At 33.5% G+C, this 17,500-nt stretch overlaps 1 protein-coding gene across 1 annotated transcript in view; it reads left to right on the top strand.

The window, feature by feature from the left end:
* Positions 1–17,500, top strand: part of LOC137642580 (neural cell adhesion molecule 2-like) — a 277,471-nt gene that overhangs the window by 222,487 nt on the left and 37,484 nt on the right. The window lies entirely within an intron of this gene.

Below are 17,500 nucleotides of genomic sequence, written 5' to 3'. Positions count from 1 at the left end.
TTTAGTAGATTTCCCAATTCGTGTTCACTTGCTGATGTGATTTTCTTGTGTTTCTAATAACTCTGGATCAGAGAATAAAACTTTTGATGTCCCCAACTTTTTACCTTCAAATAATCTATTTTAAGCTCCAACTCTGCTCTGTTCACTTAAGTAAAGGTTGACATACTTAGAACTTAGGTATTCGACCTCATGAATTCTTGACAACGTCCTTTAAAACCACTTTCAGTTTTCAAGGTAACATCAAATTCTCCCTCTATTTCTTCATTGATGGAAATTGAACAAACGCTTATCTCTAGGTCTTTGACAAACACCGCAAGCTTTGTTTCTAATGACAGCAATTCTTTTTAAAGAAATAAAAGTGTTTTCCTTTTCTGTTAATTTAAGATTGCAAATATCTAAATTTTATATTATTTAATATTCAAATCTTGGAGACTTTAGATGTAATTAAAAATCAGTAAAATTGCTGCCTAGAATAGACCTTCGAAAATTTATATAATTAATTTAGATATTTTCTTAAGAATGTTACATAATTTCGTTATTTTGAAGGGATTAAATATTAGTTCAGCGTTTAGAGACGTATGTGGCCCCGGAGCCACAGGTTGGTGACCCCTGCCATGAGACATGATATTTTTTCTTCTCTCTTGGGCAGGCTTCTTTTTCGACAGACCTGCATCTCCAGCGATGTTCCGGTAAGCTCAATATTGGCCTTGGGTAAGCTAGACTTTATGTTGGCCATAGGTTACCTTTTGGAGTTCGTTTCCTCTATGCATCCATACATCGCCAATATTGTATTTCTTTATGTACCGAGAAAAATCACTGCTGCTGTTTACCTGCTAGCGGAAGCATAATTAGTATGCCATTATCTATGGTATCCTTCGTAGCCGACATTTTGGTGGATGTAATGAAGCTACTGTATTATAAAATCTTATTCATTTCTATAGTCATATTAATCCAAGTACTGGTGGTAGGCTCTAGATTGCTGCTGCTCTCTGACTTTGAATTGTCATGTAAACACTGGTTCTAACAGTATCAACAATCGAAACTGAACAAATTAACATCGGTATAAAAGACTGATTTTATGTGTAAATACAGACTAAAAAGAATTATATTCCTCTTCAAGGTAGTTTATACAGGATCAAATATGTTATTTGATATGCTACATCAATTGTTTAATATCAAATAATTAAACAAACAAAAAAATTCAGACTATGCAATAATTTTGCAACGATGTTACCTTCCATACATGTAGCATTATTGGGTTACATCGGTTTACACACAACTCTTATTTTTTTTTCTTTTTTAATACAAAAATGCACCACTACCTAACAATTTCACAATCGTTGGAAATTCCATTAAATATGATGACTTGAATTACATTCAAGTTCATCGTGCTGGCGACGAATTAGTTCCACTGGATTTTGAAGCAATAAAAACTGACAAGAGTATGTAATGGGAGCTCTGTTTTGATGGCCATAAAAACCTAAATTTTATTCTGAACTATAAAAATGCTATTGGACAATGAATTACTATTGAAGGAGACGTCCCAAAATAAAACTAATTAATAAGCAACATAATACTTTGAAGTCATATTGATGAATAAAAGTACCCTTTTTTTTCCAGTTGATTGTCATGTTCCCTGCCAAAAATAAATTAAACCGAGTAACGTATTGATTAAGTATTTGTGTCAAATTACGAAAAATAAAACATAAAAGTTCAGAGCTTTTAATTTTAATAAATGATTGAGCTCACTTATGTTTGAATACTTATTGGAGCTGTTCAATTTTCATTAAAGTAAAAGCTACTATTTACTATTGATAAATTATAGTAAGGAAAATCAAATAATAAAATTGGTCATTTTGGGGATATCGTCAAAATTAGGTAGAAGAAAATTCGTTTTGTGATAAATAAACAAACAAAACCAACCTGAGAAGAGAGAGAATGATTCACGTCAAAATCTATAATGGAATATATTATATGTTTCAAGTGGAATCCCGTCACCTTGACAAGAACTTTAAGTTCCCGAATTCTAAAAAAAGATTAAAAAAAATCAGCATCAAAGTTTTGATTAAACTTCCATTCAACAACGTTATCAGTTATAAACTTATAAATATTCAAGAATGCTACCACTACCAGTATTAAATATTGAGGTTGTTGATTACAAAGATGTAAAAAGAAGAATAAAAGACATATATGGAAGATACCATAAAGAGACTGGATCTAGTTAATAATAATGTAATCATAAGTATGCTGCTAGAAAATTCATGTCTAGATTCATGATGACACTAAAATCTTTACTGTTCAGTAGATCTGTGACAGTATTTTTTCAACCTAGCAATGCACTTTGTGTTTCGAGAAGTGATATATAAAGTAAGTGCTAGTATAAATAACAGATAAATATCTCCTTTCCATATCCTATAAATTCCATTAATACGTCGACAACAATCAGCCGTGTATGCCAAATTTCGTAGGAAAAGTAAAATGGATAAAATTCCAGAACTCTTACAACTAACCAAACGCATTGAATAACGCAGAGGGTATAATGAAGGTAGTTTGCAAAGTGTGTGGCAGAAAGCATCATTTACCTTAGGAAAGAAATAAAAGGGAACATTTTGGTCATCTAAACAAAATGTAGGGTACATAGATAATTCGCAATTTAAATTAAACTTGAGCAGCCGACTGTTGTTTGATATTTTTAGCCCAACCGAAATTGTATTCCCCTCGAAGAGAATCATTTATAACTTATAATACTGGTCGTTAGCTGGACATTGGTACAATCTATATAAAGTCATTGTTGACGTCAGCAATAATTAAATATCAAAATATCCCAATATATTGAAGATATTAATATCAATTCTACAGGTTTCAGTTAAAATTTGTTGACACATCTAAAAAGAACTGACGTATGAAGCTTTCAGTTATACAATACCTTTAGAATTAATAATGCTACCATTTATTTGCAGTGAAAACTAAATATTTTAAGAACCGAAACAACATCAAATTAGATCTTTCATATATAAACTATAAAAACTTGAGAAAAACAAGTGGAAGAAAAACAATAAGAATACTGTGCCCGAGTGTACCCTCAAGCAAGAGAATTCAAATCCAATATAGTGGAATGGAACAGAGGCTATGATACTACTCAAGACTAGAGAACAATGGTTTGATTTTGGAGTTTCCTTCTCCTGGAAGAGCTGCTTACCATAGTTAGAGAGTCTCTTCTAATCTTACCAAGAGGAAAGTATCCACTGAACGACTATCACTACACTGCAGTAGTTGTCAGTTGTCAGTGTTGTCAAGTGTATGAAGATTGAGGATCATGTGGAAAGAATAGGCTACATTAATCGGTATATGAGTAGGCGGACACAATGAGCAGTGACAAGCGAAAGGGACCAAAAGTCAAATAAGCAGACGCTCTTTTATCTCAAGAAATCTTTCGTATTAATAAAAATAATACTAGCTGAACTGGGGACGGATATTGTTTATGAGATCGGCATTGTCTATCGTTGATGTCACTCACTATCACGTAGTTCACTGTAATGTTGCTACATTCAACATCACATTTAAGAAGGCTACATGATAGCTGTGTATATTACCACGGAATTTGGTAGGAACAGAGGAACTTTTTCCATCAATCCCTGAAATTTTCACTTGGATATGTGAATTATTCTGGGACCAATTTACTCCACCGCCTAAAATATCCATTCAACCCATACCGAGATAAACGTTTGCTGGGGATTTTTTAAGGTAGATATCAAGAGGAAAATTGGTATGGTCAAAGTAAATGGCCATCCCATGAATCCCTGAAAATTTCATTTAGGTATGTGATGTATTTTACGAGTAATTTACGGCCCAGCCGAAAATCGGCCTCCGCCGTATATTGAAAAATTGCTACTGTGACTTTTTTTATGGCAATTATCAATAGAAAAATTGGCATGAATGTAGTTACATAACATCCATCAAACCTTGTGAAAATTATATAGATATCTATAAAATTCTAGGAGTATTCTCCAGCTACTCACTGATTTTTAAGCTAAATATCGTCACTTACGAACAGAAGTGACAGAAAAGGCATGCTTATAGCAAGTATGAACATGAAAATTAGCAAAAACAAAACTTATATATATGTATATATATATATATATATATATAAATATATATATATATATATATATATATATTTATATATATATATATATATATATATGGAGGGTGGAGTAAATTGTTCGTATAATAACTCAGTTGATATTTCCGGCGAAGAGACCAGTACCTCCTATACCAAAAGATATATTCGAATAAAATTTTGAAGGGATTATTTATTTACACACACACACACACACACACACATATATATATATATATATATATACATATATATAGATATATAAATATATATATATATATATATATATATAGGTATAAAAAGATAATCCCTTAAAATTTAATTCGAATATATTTTTTTTGGTATAAGAGATACCGGCCCCTCTACCGAAATTATCAACTGAATTATTCTACGAACAATTTACTCCACCCTCCAAAAATCGCCAATCCAGCCGTACCGAAATAAAACTTTGCTGTAGCTTTTTCTATGGTAGATATCAACATGCATATTGGTATGGAAAATGTAAATATCTATCCCATAAGTCTCTGAGAATTTCTCTGAGATATGTGAAGTATTCTACAAGTAATTCACGGCGACGCTGAAAATAGCCCTCAGGCTAATATCGACAAATATTTGCTGTGACTTTTCTAATAAAAGTATCAGTACGAAAATTGATATGAATGTAGATTACATAGCACCCATCAAACCTTGTGAAAACAATTTGGATATCTGTAAAACTCTATAAGTAGTTTGCTCCTTCTCACTGATTTTTTAGCTGGAAGTCGTCATTTATGAACAAAAGTGTCAGCCAAGGCATGCCTATAGCAGGTATGAACATGGAAATTGGCAGAAACAAAGCCTATATTTATGCGAACAATTTCTTAAAATTTTATTTGAATATTTTTATTGGTATAGGAGTTATTGACTCCGCCGCCGAAAATATCAGTTGTTCCCATCCCCACCACCACCGCCTCCGCTCTGAAATCTATAGTTAGGGAAGGACTGAGCTACGGGAACCACGAATTACTGGAATCCACCGGATTTATTGGAATCCCAAGGTAAATACTGGAATCCCCTTGAAAACTACCGAAATCCCAACAATATCGCTGCAAACCCTTAGAAATCAATAAATGATAGGCTATGTGTTTTTATTAATCTACATCATTTTCTAGCAATTAATTAAATAAAATTAGCATTTTAAAGCATATTTCTATATACCCTTTACACAATATATAAAAGGGTACACAACCTAACAAACCCACCTAACCTAACCTAGTAGTTCCCAGGTCACAACCCCCTAGCCGGGGGCCAATCCCCGGACCCCCCTTCCCAGGTCACAAACCTTCCCAGGTCACAACCCCTAGCCAAGGCTCTACCTGCAAATATATGAAAAAATATAAATGCTAAAAACATAGAAATAACGTACTTTAATAAAAACACATATTATTTACCGATTTCTAAGGGTTTGCAGTGATATTGTAGGGAATTTCGGTAATTTTCAAGGGGATTCCAGTATTTACCAGAGGATTCCAGTAAATCCCTGGGATTCCAGTAATTCGAGGTACCGCTGAGCTACGGGTTAGGTGAGATATCTTTAAAAAAATGGACATTTCATATAAGGTCACTCACTTCGTTTGCAAAAAAAAATACAACTTTGTGCTTATGACGAACGAAATAGATGGACCAAATCAAGAATTTAAATCGTAAAATATGTCCAAAGTAGAGCGGGGGTTTTCTGAAAGGGCAAAGGACAATTCTCTCTCTCTCTCTCTCTCTCTCTCTCTCTCTCTCTCTCTCTCTCTCTCTTTTGTTGTTGTGAGGTAAAGTAGGATATCCTCTGTGTCCTCTAATTACAGCGTGATGTCTTCCTATTCCCCAGCAGTGACATTTAATACATGAACGTTGGGATTCCCGGATTCCTCTGCAAACGTTGTTTTGCTTCTAGGAAGTTTTATCTCATCCTTCACCGCGAGAAATTTTTTTTTTTTTTTCTTGATTCCTAGGAAAAAATTCATTTTATGTCGTTTTCATTTTATAAATGAAGATAAAGAGATATATTTTCTTAGATTGGAACTATGTAGTAAAAAAAAAAAGCACTTGTACAAATATAGCGTGAGTTTTTATAAAGAAAAAAAAATACGAGGATCATAAAACCTAATGTTCAAGTAACGATCGTCGCATAATTCCACTGAAGTATAGGGTCGTTAAGAACGTATCCAGTAGGTTTAGTCAATCTAAAAAAAAAAAAAAAAAAAAAAAGTGCTTATGAATCTATAAAGACTAAGAGCTATATGAAATAAAAAAGCATGTTCTTGAAAGATTTTTTGTTCATACATCCTTAATTGCCATCTGGTGAAAAATGCCATTAAAGACGTACAGTATATATGATGGCCTTTGGAGCCACCTAAAAATGCAACAAGAAATTTTATTTTAAAAATAACAGGGGATGAGTTATGCTTGATCACCTAATTTCGGGAGTGAGCCTCGAAGTTCACTCCTATCTTGACTTAATGTTGTCAATGAACATGGTTAACAAAAAAAAAAAAAAAAAATATGAAGAACTACTCATTTGTGTATATAAATTTCAGCCGATTATCTCAACATCGACTGCAGGAGAACAAAAAAAAACACACTTCCAATACTGTCACATTCCTTTCTCAAATCCTGAAGAGGGACTACACTCCTTACGGAGAATATTTTCATATAATTAGCTACTACATATACATACTGGCAAGGCTTATCATTGATGTGTGTAATCCTCTACATAAAGTAAGCCATTCACCTTTGCCTTGTAAGGAGACCCTTCCTTTTTCGTACCTTTCTCATGTTTATCAAACTCTTAAGTTTTTGTCCCCTTCTCTCCCATGCCATATTTGAAATACGTAATCTTCTCATCATACTATTATCGCCCATTCTTTCCATTTGTTCAGACCAGAAAAAGTTAATGTGATTCATCCTCTGATCTAACGCTTCTACTAATCCTTCAATTTTGTTTATACCATATTTGTAATACAAACATTTGGACCCACACTCAATTCCTTTTGAAAGGAGACCGACAGCGGACGTAAACTGAATTCAAAGAGTAAGTCTCCCGCCACGAATCGTCGATCTGTTGGTTCAGTATATGTTGTGCAATGTAGTATTCAGAAAGGCATACATACGGCTTTTTGTCATATATCCAAGTATGTATTCCTGGACGTTATGTAAAGTAAGAAGAATTTCGTGACGCAAATGTGATACTGCAACTGGCTGTGTTGGGAAGTCAAATATTTCCAGAGATTATCATATATGATATTTTTTTTTCTCTCTCTCTCTCTCTCTCTCTCTCTCTCTCTCTCTCTCTCTCTCTCTCTCTAAAAGAAAAAAAAGAGAATAAGGAAACAAACGAACGATCAGATTCCAAATATTTAATTTCGCAGTGAAAAACAGGCAAACCATCTGTCAGGTCTTTTCCAAGTGAAATTATGCTATGTACGTGTCATGAATATATTCCCTTTCCAAAAAAGGAGAAAAGTAATCAGCAGCGCGAGGTATAAATTCATCTAGATTATGTAAATAACAAAGACAGTTATATATGTTTCTCAGTAGACAGCATGGTAACAGATGTGCCATTTTTCCACATTTCCCATCCGTGCATAGTGTGACAATTGCTCCTCCATCCTCCAACCAAGTATGATATCAAAACAAGGTCATTCCAGATTTGCCCTTTATTATATTCCATAAAATCTGAACTATTTTTGGTAACAATCTTTGAGTGAGCTAAAACCTTCCATAGCTTACTACCAAGAATAAAGATATAAAGAAAACAATAACGAGAAATCATTTTTAATTATCCACAAAAATATAAAAACATCATGCTACCCGAATTGCTGTTATGCTCCCTGGTGAGCCGGTAAAAATATGAACAAATATCACTTTTGAATAATAAAGCTGAAAATTCATAATTGCTTATTACTACTAACTTATAGGAATACAGACTAACGTCTTTTTTTTTTCTTTTTTTTTTTAATCGCATTGCTTAGACAGCTCTCTGTGAACACGCCTTTTTATCTGTTGATAATCAAATCGACTTTATTTCAGCCTCATAAATAGCGACAACAAGTTTCCTAAAAATTTGTCAAATGAATAGGCAATCCCGTGATTGGTGTTAAAGCTGGAGTAACACAAAATAAATTGCAATGATGATGATTACAAAGAGGCTGCTGGGCATAACGATGCTATTTAATGAAGATGAAGTGCGACAATGCTTCTCAAGGAAACCACGAGAGGTGGGATACAGTATACCTTCTTGCTCAGTTATATGGAAATGATAAGGGAATTAAAACAGTGATATATATATACATACATATATATATATATATATATATATATATGAAGAGAGAGAGAGAGAGAGAGAGAGAGAGAGAGAGAGAGAGAGAGGGAGATTTTTAGATTAATTTTCATTGAACAAGAAATTAAAATCCTTTTTATGAAAAACATATATAATAAAATTCTGATTAAAGACAAATAAGAAAACGTTCTCTTATTTCATATGGAGCACAGAAAAATCAAGAAATATTTCTCTTCCTTACTAAACCATTTAGTGTTATACCTAAAAACGTTCTTTTAGTGATCAATGATCAGTGCATATATTTAGTTAAGTGCTAGAACACGCAAAGAGACTTTAGTCCTTTTTATGTTGTTTATAGTCTTTAATCATACTCTTCCTTTCTGAATGATTCTCTTGAATTTTTTTTCTTTGCATTCTATTTCAAGTGCAAACATATTGAGATACCTTTTTCGTTCTAGTTTTCATTATTAGTTAAAAGCTTATTAATCTTTAGAGATGCAATAATTTTTTTCCCTACATTTGATTTGATTGTTAAACCACCGTTTTGATAAAGACAACCACCATATTCTGATATAGAATACTTTTAATGGTAAAACGAAATCAGACCTGTTGATCAAACTTCTCTAAGAATACATCTGATGTGGTAAAAACATTAGCATCCCCAAAAAACATATCCAACATAGTCAAACCTCAAATTTCTATTGAAATATCAGTATGAAATAAAATTATAAGAAATAAAGCGTTATGTATCTTGATGATTATGATTCAGCGTATCATCTCTTATACTAAATAAATTTACATATAATCGACGGGATAAAAGTAATATAAACAATAATTATATGTACTGTACATTTCCCGGTAATGATAATAGCCAGGCTGTTTTGTTTAAGCAAACTTATAATTTCATGTGCTGGAAAATTAAGTGTTTTATGTCTACTTCATCGTAAAACCTTATCTGATTATGATATGTATAATATAGGTGAATATGGAGTAAGATTTGAAATAATTAAGCTTTCAAAGGTAGTAATAATATTGAATAGTCTTAAATTTTATTCGATATTCAATTTTCCTATTCCTGGAAAAATTAGCTAAGCAACGAAATTGCAACAAAATCATGTATTATATTTACTTGTGCACAACTATCTATACATTTATCTATCTATCTATGTATCAATCAATCAATCATATATATATATATATATATATATACCAAGGTGTCTTATATTATATGGTAATCCATGCACCTTTGTGGAATTTGTACCAAAAGTGTGTCACACGATCGTACATAGTAACGACATTTCATTTTGTGTATATATTATGCATGTATCTTCGCTCTCCCCTTGCACTGATAAGAACCTGAAATAACATGTCTGTTTTCTCACAGTTAACTGTTAACGGGTGAGTTTGCAGGTTGAACATGAAATTGCCTGTTATGTCTTTTGTTCCCTTTTTGCCTGGAGTTTATGTATATAAAAATGGATGTTCTGTAATAAACACCAATGTGACGAGCTGACAAAAGGTTGTGACTCAAAGGCAGGATGAAAGCAACTGAGTAACTTTATTACAGAACATAGAAACTGAGTAACTTTATTACAGAACATCCGGTTTTATATACATAAACTCCAGGCAAAAAGGGCACAAAAGACATAACAGGCAATTTTATGTTCAACCAACCAGCTCACCGGTTAACAGTTAACGGTGAGAAAAACAGACATGTTATTTCAGGTTCTTATCAGTGTGAGGGGAGAGCGAAGATACAAGCATAATATATACACAAAATTAAATGTTGTTACTATGTACGATCATGTGACACACGGTTGGTACATGTTACTCCTGTTTTGGCCTTCGTAATGGTGGGGCCACTTTTCAACGTCTCATGGATGGCATCTTAGGAGACCTCCTCTTCTGTGTATGTTATTTGGACGACATACCTGTGTTCTCTTCCTCAAAAGAGGAACACCTCCGTCACCTGGGCATCGTGCTCGACCGCCTGCAACAAAACGGCCTTGTAGTCCGGTGCAACAAGTGTACCTGTGGCGCCAACGAAATGTCATTCTTAGGGCACCACATCACTCCTGAAGGGTCTATCCCCTCCCTGAGAAGGTAGCACGCGTTCAGAACTTCCTCACGCCCTCGACCGTCAAAGCTCTGCAGGCATTCTTGGGCATGATGTGAAGAGCGAGGTTGGAGGGGGCGGGTTGAAGAGGTGTTGACAAGTACGAGTCTGCGTTAACCAATCGTCGGTGGGTTACATTGACCAGAGAGGAAATCTGCGCCGAGGATTAGCAATGTGTCGTCAGCAATGAAAAACTTCCAATTAAATTTACCGTTTCCAAACTATAATGTGAGGTTCTCGTAACCGTAGGTGGGTATCGCAGATCCGTTGGCAGCTACCAGGCGGACGTCGGCAGACATAGACAGACTATGTCGTGTCCTGAAGAGTTCCCTTGGCAAAAGAGAACGACAAGCACCCGTGTCTACCAAAAATCGCACACCAGTTCCTGCATCATGTAAAAAGAAAAGATTCGAAACACAGGAGGTCACCGCCAAGAGTGATGGCCTACTTACACGTTTTTGGGCCACTGAGAATCTTTGGCACATTTCTTCGCGGCTGCCCGGAATCTGTAGTGGTAGTAGCAAAATTGCAGCCAGTGGGGCGTAGTAAGTGGCTGTAGAAGTCGTTGGTTGGGGCGCGAGCGAGTGCTGGGTGATGGGTAGCTTTGTCGCCACTCCGGCTCGTCACGTGGTAGGCGTGTATGTCCTACGGCATTCACGTCATCTTTGGTTGACGTTGAATAGGCATCCTCTTTGTCAGGAGTGGAGGCGTTGATGGAGGTCTTGAAGGTCGTAAAGTGGCTGTCCATAAGGGCATCGGCTTTGGTCATCAAGTCTTTTATTGTTAAACTATTAACATCGGGTATGGCAGCACGTACAGGTTCGGGTAAATGGCATATCCAAAGGGCACAAAGTAAGTTCACCTCACGAGGAGAGCCGTCTGCGGAATGTTGCAGGCGAGCGATACTGGTCATTTCCCTGAGGGCGAGCGAAGCCCTTTGTTCCCACAACAGTTGTTGAGAGAGCTGAAAAAGCTTTGCTATACGGGCAGCTGGCGACGGCGAGTACTGCTGCAGAAGGTATGTTTTGAGGGTGTCAAACGCTATTGGGGTGTCTCCTTGTTCACAAAGCCCGAGGGATATTTCCGGGAAGGTGTCCTCGGTTATCGCCGCGAGAACATAATCTGCTTTGGTGGTTGAGCGATTCACGCCCTTGATGCGGAACTGGACTTCTGCACGCTGAAACCAAGCAAACGCCTCCTCCACTGGCGAACTACGAAAGTTTCAATTGGGCAGCGCCAACTTCCGTGGAGTCCGCCATAGTGCGAATGACATAGGGGCGGGGGGGGGGGGGGGGGGGGTGAAAGGGCGGGAGGAGCGAGTCGACCTAGAGGGTCGCCACTGTGATGAGCCGAGAGAAGGTTGCGACTCAGAGGCAGGATGAAAGCAACTGAGTAACTTTATTACAGAACAGAAGATCCGTTTTCATACACAAACTTCATGTAAAAAGAGCTCAAAAGACATAACAGGTAATTTCATATTCAACAGACAAGCTCACCGGTTAACAGTTAACAGTGGGAAAAATAGACACGCTATTTCAGGTTCTTAACAGTGCGAAGGGAGAGCGAAGATACAAGCATAACATATACACAAAATGAAATGTCGTTACTATGTACGAACGTGTGACACATGGTTGGTACAAATTAATCTCATGATTTTAAAATAAAAGAAATAAACAGAATAGTAATATCTCTCTCTCTCTCTCTCTCTCTCTCTCTCTCTCTCTCTCTCTATTATAAGATATAATGAATTGTTATATTCTAAACATGGCTTCGTATCTAATTAAACTCGTCTTGCCATTATGAAACATAATCTGTGATCTAGAAGGTTACAAATCTTGATTCGTCTTCTCAATATTGTGTTCATTTTAGTTATTTATACCGTATAAGAGACTATAAGTTCTTTTATTAGTCTTTCCTCCATAAAGGAGAGGCAGTATAATCAACTATACCATACAAACCTTAATTATTCTTCTTGGGGAAGCTCAACCCTCCAGAAGTGAATAACGCGTGTGGCACTACGTCTCTTAAGAGTGCTTGACAATGCACTTTTAGTCCTACAGGCAAACAATGAATAGACACGTGAACTTTAAGAAAACACATGCGTGCACACTAAGAATTTTCTTATATAGGTATATATATATATATATATATATGTGTGTGTGTGTGTGTGTGTGTGTGATTCTGTATACAGTATATATATATATATATATATATGTATATATATATATATATATATACATATATATATATATATATATACATACATAATGCACACACACACACACACACATATATATATATATAGATATATATATATATATATATATGTATGTATATATACACTTATGTAGATATATATATATATATATATATGTATGTATGTATGTATGTATGTATGTATGTATGTGTGTGAATGTGTGTGTATGTGTGTGTGTGTAAAATGTATGGAGTGATATGAATTGCAGATGGTTTCTATACGGTGTTATACGGTAGTGATTTAAGAAATAACTTTGCTGATAGAAATAATGAAACATCTGAACCGTTACCAAACGTAATAGTAAGAGAAGTAAAGAAAGCATTAAGATGCACGATAAGAAGTTAAGCAGTAGGAGAAGATGGCCTAATAAATGATATGATAATAGACCGAGAAGATTCCATGGTAATAAAACGGGCTGAACTTTACACAAAATGTCTGCAAGAATATTTCATGCTTACAGCTTGAAACAACTTTATTATTATACTAATTCTCTAAATGGGAGACAAAAAACTCCTGAAAAATTACCACCAAATAGATTTCCTGTCATTAATGTATAATATATTTACAAAAATCATCTTTATTCATCCAAGAGAACAAGCAGGATTTAGAATTGGTTATTTAACAACTGACCATATCCATATAATTAACCAGCAAATGGAAAAGTCAAGATATTATAACAAGCCAATATGTATGGCCATTATACACTATGAGAAAGCTTTAGATTTTGTCAAAACTTCAACAGTAATGAAATCCCTTCAAGGACAAAGAATAAAGGAACATTATCTTAAAACAATTTAAAATGTCTATACTGGTAGTACAACAATCCTGAAACTACAAAACATTAGTAAGAATGTTCCAATTGACTAAGGAATTAAACAGGGAGACCCCCATCTTTCTTAAATTATTTACAGCGTGCCTAGAAGAAGTTTTTAAGAATTTGAATTCGGAAAACGCAGGAATTAACAATGATGAGTACTATCTTAACAAATTAAGATTTGCAGCTATAGTATATATATATACTGTATATATATGTATGTATATATGTATATATATATATATATATATATATGTATGTATATATATATGAATTATATGTATATGTATATATATGTATATATATATATATATATATATGTATATATATATATATATATATATACAGTATATATATATATATATATATGTATATGTATATATATATATATATATAAGGTATATATATGTACACACACACACACACACATATATATATATATATATATTTATACACACACACACACACACACATATATATATATATATATATATCTATATATATATATATATATATATATATAAATAGAAGATTCTAAAAGAGAAAGTTGAAATGTAGGATTGAGAATTGATATGAGTATAACCAGGATAATGTTCAATAAACCTACAGAGCCAACTAAAATAAGTTATGAAGGTAATTCTAGAGATTGTTAATGAATGTACATAGATAAGAAAGACAGTAATTGCTTCCCAAGGACATAAGACCGAAGTCAAAATTAGGATATGCCTCAGTTGTAGAGATTGTGGTAAAAAGATGAAATTTGAAATAGTAAAACTGCACTTTCTCTGAAAAGAAAAGTATGTAATCGAATGGACATACTGGTATTAAATTATGCATCAGTATCTGGAAAGCTTACAGAAGCCTTAGATCATAAGCAAGTTAAAACTCAAAGAGCTCTGGAAAGAATGATGATGGGATTAACACAAAGAAGTACAAGAAGAGCAACTTGGATATGAAAGCAAACTTAAGTAGAGATGATCTAAAAATATGTAAGAAAATGAAATGGACTAGGGCTATACATACAATATAAGGAGAATCACCTATGATAAACTGCTATTAAGAATAACAGAATGGATCCCTAGATATTGCAAAAGAAGTAAGAGAAGGAAGAGAAGACGATGAGAGGAATAAGCCTAACAATTCGGCGTATGCGTAGGCATAGGGAAGTTAACCGTAACCAGAGAGAAGGATCCAATATATTACAGTCTGTGTGTGCGCGTGTGCTTGTATGTTTATCTGTGTTTAAATAAGTGTAAATGCAATAACGATGCACCCTCTAAATCAACCATCCCTCATTAACTTCATGTAACAAGACTAAAATATTTATTTAGTAACCGTTAGACAATGGTCCTATATATTTTTTTCATACCAGTTTCCTCATTATCGTCTCCTTTATACAGCGACAGGTCATTTTACTCTCAGGAATTTTATCTATATTCAATCACCAATGAAGTGCCCCTCGGCTCCCTCCCCTTCCCCCTCCCCTTTTTGATCACGCCTCTTCTGCTTATCTCCACAGGCCGGAATTCTATATGCCTGTTTGCCATGCTGTATCATGGTAGTTTTTTATGTTCATGTCATTAGGTTTTGTTGTTGTTTCTATACAGCATTAGGAATATATCTGCCTTGGATGTCACTTGATAGTATTATCCTTGCTCAGTAATTTAAAACAAAATTAAGAAATCTGTTCTTTATTATAGGACGCTTCGTTATTCTACCTTTCTTTTGTAAATTTACTAGGCTAAATACAATATCAGTGTGTTTATCTTATAATTATATCTTTATTTTTAAAGGATTTCTACGTAATATTTTCCTTTTTAGCACATATTCTCCTTTCAGCTATTTCTATGCATATTACCTATCTTCCAATAATCATATCATTCTGTTTTAACTACTTTCTGGTTTCCCAAAGACTACACTCATTAGATCCATTTAGGCTAGACAACAATTTTCATTTGTTTTAAGGAATATTGATACGATAATTTTTTTTTTCTGTATCTTACAGTAACAAAAAAAAATACTCTTTAGATGTGTTATGTGACACGTGGAATGGTATCTATTACACCCGGATCTTCCTCCTTTTGGTTTTCTTTATTTTTACATAAAAAAATCCAATTCTTACATATTAACCTATTTCTACTATCAAAGTATCCCATTCTTTCTCTTAACTACTTCTCGTCATATTTATCCCTTTATACCCAGGTCCAATGACAATCGTTTTGCTAATTGTAAAACAGTTTTACCCATCCCAGTCTTCAGATATTTTTTACATCACACTAAAACGAAAATTCTATATGTAAACGGCAACACAATTTTCTATTCCGATCCAGACATTTTCTAAGATCAGCCCCCACTTCCTTTTGGAAGCCTCATTACAAAGTGAAGGCAGGAGAAAGGATAGACAATAAAAGGCTACTGTATTCTGTATAATATTTGATAATATACTTTATACTAAATAAACACACTCGAATTCTATAACCATCACTACATGAAGTAAAACTGTAATGATCAGACGCATATTTACTACATGACTTCTCCAGCAAGAAATACGTAAAACGAACTAAGTGAAAGAAAGTAAATATATGGAAACATTTCAGTTACAGGAGTTAAATTGGGTAATTCATAGCACATCAGGAAAAGAAAATTTTCCTGATGATATCACAGGAACAGACCACAAATATAGGAGTTTTCAAGACATGTATAAGACTCACAAAATGTTCTGAGCCAAACTATCACGGTAATGGGGAAGTACAAAAATTTACTTGAATTAAATTCTAAGAATAATAAGCATGTATTGTGTAACTTGCAAAAAAAATATCGATTATACGATGAATAATTATGTTGTAAATATATGCACACACACACACACACACACACACACACATATATATATATATATATATATATACATATATATATAGAGGAAAACATAGAGATCAAAGGACCAAACAAGAAAGGAGCATTGTGATATTTGAAATGATACTCAGAATCACAACGTGAAAAGAAAAGAAAAAAAAAAGAGCTTCTTTTCATGCAAAATACAAGTCGAACATTCTCAACCCATATGGCGTACCTTACATCTTTATAATACTCTTTCGATATCAAGAACGCAAATATAAATGTATTTACAATATCGGTGACCGTACTTATAGTAGAAAAAAAAATATTTCATTTAGGATCATAGTCAGCATGCATAAAAAAATGTCTTTAGATGGTTACACTTTAAATATTTTTCACTATTGTTTCCGGAATGTTGCTCTTACTTAGATCCTAATTCTGTAAATATGTGAATGATATAGTTAAATACTTTATGTGCTAAATGAGTCATTAACCTCTCGTAAAAGTAAATACTTGAAATGAAAATAGCATTATTACCTGAAAGAATTAATCTATCACGCACAAAATACATTGTAGCTATATGAATCCTAATGATAAGGATTATGATAACGGTGCTGTGAAAAATTTTATTTTCAAAACCTTCTGAAAATTATGAATGATTAATCTAATTACTAATAAAAAGATTAAATGACTTAAATAGCAAACTCTCTCTCTCTCTCTCTCCTCTCTCTCTCTCTCTCTCTCTCTTTCAGAATAAATATATATATATATATATATATAGATATATATATATATATATATATACATATATATATGTTTATATATATACATATGAATATATATATATTTATATATATAAATATATATACATATATATATATATATATATATACATATAAATATATATATGTATGTATATATATATATACATATATATATATATATATATATATGTATATATATATATAAATATATATATGTATGTATATATATACATATATATATATATATATATATATGTATGTATGTATATGTGTGTATTCATG

The sequence above is a fragment of the Palaemon carinicauda genome, chromosome 6, assembly GCF_036898095.1.
Source record: "Palaemon carinicauda isolate YSFRI2023 chromosome 6, ASM3689809v2, whole genome shotgun sequence".
Classification (NCBI taxonomy): domain Eukaryota; kingdom Metazoa; phylum Arthropoda; class Malacostraca; order Decapoda; family Palaemonidae; genus Palaemon; species Palaemon carinicauda.
This window is presented reverse-complemented; position numbering and strand designations above follow the sequence as displayed.